This window comes from Pyrus communis, chromosome 14 (assembly GCF_041283825.1).
Source record: "Pyrus communis isolate YQ-2024b chromosome 14, ASM4128382v1, whole genome shotgun sequence".
NCBI classification, from domain to species: Eukaryota; Viridiplantae; Streptophyta; class Magnoliopsida; order Rosales; family Rosaceae; genus Pyrus; species Pyrus communis.
The window spans coordinates 9,412,884-9,418,470 of record NC_142578.1 but is presented as its reverse complement, the minus strand read 5'-3'; the positions used below and the strand labels follow the sequence as shown (position 1 = coordinate 9,418,470).

General features: G+C 34.1%; 1 long non-coding RNA gene across 1 annotated transcript; it reads left to right on the top strand.

Annotated features, from left to right (window-relative positions):
• The first annotated feature begins 3,821 nt into the window (after positions 1-3,821).
• Positions 3,822-5,587, top strand: LOC148691192 (uncharacterized). Its single transcript, XR_015955870.1, has 2 exons — positions 3,822-4,226; positions 4,899-5,587. It is a non-coding gene; the product is annotated as an uncharacterized LOC148691192 (long non-coding RNA).

Genomic DNA, 5,587 nt, shown 5'->3' with positions numbered 1-5,587 from the left:
TTTGTACAAATTTTCTTTTCAGTTTAAATTTGTACCCATATATTAATTTCTTTTTGTGTCCATATTTTTTAAAGTTTATTTGTATTTGTACCCATATATTTTTTTTATTTGTACTTTTTATTTTGCTAAATGTACCCATGCTAATTATATGTACCCATTCATGTAAAACTTTTTAATCTTAAAATGTACTCATTCTTAAATATACCAATTTGTTATATGTAAAATGTACAATTTTTTTATATAAAATCTATTCAATTTTTTTCTAATCCATTTTTAAACTTATATGGGTACATTCTTTTTTCTTTGATTTTAAAATGTATCCATGTCAACTTTAATCGAAGAAATTTACTAATGTTATTAAGCCTAATATCTTTATTTATTTATTTATTTATTTATTTTTATTTTTTGTGATTTTAAAGAATGTACCCATATTTTGATACGATTACTTTTTTGGTTAATTTTGATGAATGTACCCATGTTTATACACACACACACACACACACAATAGTATATTTATATTTTAATATTTTTAATCCCACAAAGTATGGTTTTTTTATTTAAAATCTCATTTATATAAACAACTAAAATTTCTAATTTTTAATTCAAAAAATATAGTAACGTACATAGAAATAAATTATCATATTAATTTCAGGGACCTTGATCAAAAATAAAAAACCAACAAGATTTCAATCAAAGAATATTTATAACTAAGGACCGCATCCAAAATCTCCCAAAAAAAAAAAAAAAAAAACACTTGCATTATCTCTACTAACTATTTAATAAAATCTTCTTTGTTAACCAGACTTTAATCACTATGACCCTACAATGAAACTAAAGAAAGTAACCAAAATGAAAGTTATGGGCAATATAGTAAGTTACACATACACAATCATACTGTTTTTTTTTTCTCTCTCTCATAACTAGCTAGGCATACTAGTTGTCCACATTTTTCCTCCACTTTCCTCTCTCATCCACGTTTTTCTCCAAATAAAATTGCTTTTCCTTGACAAAATAGTTACCCAGAAACAGTTGCTGATTTGAACAACCTCTTTAGCAATAAAAACAGTGTGAAAATCGTCACCAAAAAAAACTTTAACGACCAAAACCATTTATATTTTCTCACTTTTTGTAAATTTTATTTTCACTAAGTGGAACATTGGGATACAAAGAAGGGAGGTGGGGCGCCACACAAAACTTACATGTTCAGGCTGTGTTAATTAGGATGCTAGTTGTCCCAACTTGATTGGACAACAATTAAAAAAATTAAATAAAAAAAAGGTGAGGACGGTTTGGTTTGGGGACGGAAATGCCATATAAATTCTTATAACCACGAAAATTTACCATACCTATAACCGTAAATCAACCATTGGGGATTATCGATAACCATAGCCACTGGATAATAGATTTCCTATTCGTTAACGGTTATATCTATCTTCGTCAATACAAACAATAAATTCGTTCAATTGACGCTTTATAATTTAGTATAAAAATAAAAGGATTCAATTTAGAATAAAATATATTTTATAATTTAGTATAAAATATATTAATTTCATGATTAAATATTTGATGTATAAAATGATTCAAGAAACGATTCTTGTGGAGTATAAAAAAAGAAAGGATTGAATTTAAAACATTAATGATGTTGGTTGATATTTGATATCTCCCATAAGCACCATTGAATTTTCATTGATTTTGATTCAAACCTTTTGAACTTTCCCACAAAACTCACACAATGCAACTTTCGTATTCTTAAGGTAATGGGTTCGATGAATAATGAATATATATATATATATATATAATATTATATATAAATTATATTACATATTATTCCAGTACCGATATGGATCGGAAAACCCTATAAACATATCCAAAACCATAATCGAATAATGTTCACGGTTTTTCATCACATCCAAAATACACCCGAAGTTTCATACCCAAATTCGTTCTATTTAGACGGTTATTCACGATTATTGGGTTTAACAATTAGAATTACCATCCTTAGATGAGAATGATCATGTGGGATGGGAATGGAAAAGAGGGAAACTCATTTTCACTCCTCTTGTTCCTCTCATCTTCTTCACTGGAATTTGGAACCAAGAACACAGATGCTTTGCATTCCTCCTTTCTCAAGTTCGAAAAAATAAAACTAAAAAATTGAAACACCCTGACCGCTTAGGCCACCCAATTGCTCGCCTAGGGTGCCTAAGCCCCGGCGCCTGCTTAATCTCCTTCCCGATTTTCCTCCCCATTATAGATTAATTCCGGCGACTAGCAACCACCTAATGCCACCTAAACTGCTTTTTAGAACATTTGCATGAAATCACAATCATTGTACTTGTATCAATAAGTGGACTATTCTTAATAAGACTCACAAAATAACCTATATCTAGTTTGCTCTTTGTCAATTAGGCCTTGGAAAATGTGTGGTAGTTGGGACATCTTCAACTAAGACATGGATTGGATTCGATTTAAAAGAAATTTAAATGGCATCCAGCTCGTATTGTCCGATGAAAAATAAATGTTCTCCGCCCTTAGTTTTCTTCGACAATATAGAACAATTTCGGTATCCCTCCCTCGATATATGAGGTAACACAATATCTTGTCATCAGTGGCATCAGAAACCATTTGGGCACGTGCTAATTGCTTTAGAGAACTGTGGCCGATCATTCTAGAAAATCAGGATCCAATAGGGATATGGCATAGGCTGTGGAGATATAAAGCAAACAAAAAGCTAAGATTACTATAGAAGGTGGGATAGAAGGAATGTCAAACAGTATTTAAATATATATCTTCATTGACCCCTAGCCTTAATGAATCAGATCAAAGATAAGGTTCTGATGCCTATAAGGTCCTTATATGCTGCTTTCATTTATTCTGTTTTTTGTTAAAGATAAGCCTAATTGCATTGTCAAGGTTCGTAAGGGACAAATTTCTCTCTCTCTCTCTCTCTCTCTCTCTCTCTCTCTCTCTTGTTTATGATCACAAAAAGTTCAAGTTGTTAGGAAAGTGATTTTCGACGCTTCTTTGCTTTGCATTTATATGTATCTTTTTTGATATCTAGATTGAATATATTAAAAGAGAATTAAGGGTCCACAATACAGCAAAGTGCACGTAAAGAAAGAAAAAAAAAGTGTAGAAATCATTTTCTTCATACAAATTGCTTTATTTAACTAGGACCCCTTGAATAAAGCCTCTCTCTCTCTCTGTTTTTTTTTTTTTTTTTTGGGTCAAACAATAGATTTGTTAAATTAGATGTTAGATTTGTTAAATTATCTCACATTGACCGTATTTATGAGAAAAAAAGAGTTTAAATATTCTAACCCCACTCCAACTAACACAAGGCCTTTTGTGATAAAACCCCATATCTGACAAATTGTGCAAGTGATAAGTACTATGTTGAGAACAATATCAGTGTTGTTGAAAGTGGACCCGTCTCTCTAATAATTCAACAAGATTACGGAGCCGATGGGGTTAGAACTCACGCCTTGGTGCAAGGGCAACATTCTTCTCTACCAGATTGTGGTAAAGAGTCACTTGCTTGAATAAAGTCTCGTTTGTTGTGAGAAATCCACCTTGGATTGGTTCATTGCATTACTTATATGTCATTTATTTAATTAAGAAGAGATCATGAAGATCGTAGGAAGCGGGAGGATCTGATTTTGCCACCAAAGGTCAAGTGCCAAGATATGCATACCCCACTGCTGATATAGACTAATCACTATAATGCTCAATTTTCACCACATACCCTTTGTGTATTTTTTTTTTTTTTTGGTGTGGCTTGAAGATCTATAAAAGGGCTTCTAAGCCATCCTCTCTTCAACAAATAAGGCAAAGGCAACAAGCAAGGGAGTTGGAGTTCAATTGAATTTTATTACAAGCAGTGACTGCTCACTCTCTCTCAAGGGCTTCTCAGCTTAAGGCAACAATGTTATACCAAGTTCCTTAGTTTTGAGGGGATATATGGTATATTTTAGCATTTCAGGCTGTGAAGGTTTTTGCCTTAATTTGTAGCAGGCTTTGAATTTCATCGACGGACAAAAAGACCCCAAGGTATTTTTGTTGCTCACTCTCCCTCAAGGGCTTCGACGAATGCCATACATGGCAAATCTCGAAGGCTTGAGGGTCAGTAAACAAAAAGTGCCTTGATTATTACATGGCAATGGCATTTGATGGCGGTAATCAATGGTCAAGCATCCCAGATGTTTTTGAAAGTTGCTTTTGGAAAGGTTAGTGATGCTTACTATTATCATTTTTTACCCAGCGCGCCCCGCCCCGCCCAACTTCACCACCCCACACCCCCCCCCTCCCCCCCCCCCCCCCCCCCCCCCCCCCGGCGGGTGGGGCGCCTTCCTTTTGTAATCTGCAACTTTGAGCTCCGTCGAGATTGGTGAACGAAAGAGGAACAAAGAAGAAGGATGAGAAGACTGTTTTGCATGTCAGAAACAGAGAAGAAAGAAGAATAAAGGAGGAGGTGGAGGAGGAGACTGTTTTTTACCGAAGAACTAACTCTCACTCTAACAATCAGATATATACATGTCAATTATATAAAAGTATGGATTGTCACATAGTAATCATTTGCCCGATGAGAAGTATACATATTTATACACTTATTCTTCATCCATGGCATTGCTCAAGTTATGCTGATCATACGAAACATGCTTATCTGAAAATATCCATCAATACACCACATGCATATATGTCATGTAAACATGATTTCATATTGCTTGTAGTGGTACTATTAGGGAGATCAAATTTTTTTGGTCTACCTAGCATTACCTTATAACTTATAGTATTCAAATTCTAAACCCCAATTAGTGAACATATATAAGATTCAGTATTACACATGTAATAAATTATGTGAATTTGTAATACTATGATGGCGTACTTTGTGTATACAGTACTTGCTCCTTTCAAGACTTGAGTCGAAGGGAGTAGAGAGGCGGGTTTGTGCCCTTCCGTTTTACATACAGGTTTCCTGCTGAATTTGCAATTTGGCTCTCCATGAATTTTACCCGACGGATTTTTCAGTTGATAGGGCAAAGGGTTTATGGAAACCTTTTACGAGACGGAACAAGTTCGTTGGGCAAGGTTACATTCATCAAGCAAGTTCTTGGCACCAAGAAAAATAAAATGGCACGTAATACCTGAAGGTTTGCATAACAAAAAACTAGTTCGTCAACTTGGTCAGCTTTAACTGACGAACTGTTTCGTCGGCTCACTGTTTCTCTCCGTTGTGAAAGGCTTAATTATGGTTTAGGGCAACCAACCTTTCCCAACGAACTTCCATCAAACTGCCCCTATTATTTGCTTCAATTATGGAGAACTAGGGAGTAGCATTGGTGGTAAAAATTAGAGAATAAGTGCGAGCAAAGGAAGGAGCTTGGTAGCCAAAAGTGGGCGTTCGCAGCGTGCATAAGATTTATAATGGTAATATTAGAACTAGTAGTTGGAAGAGATATAAACATGTTTGCATATACTTTGAGATGTCATACGCCAAGAATCAATAAAAATAAATGTTCAAAGATTAAGTAACGGAATAAAATCATTCAATGGCTAGAAATGAAAAATCATGATTTAATGGTTGTTT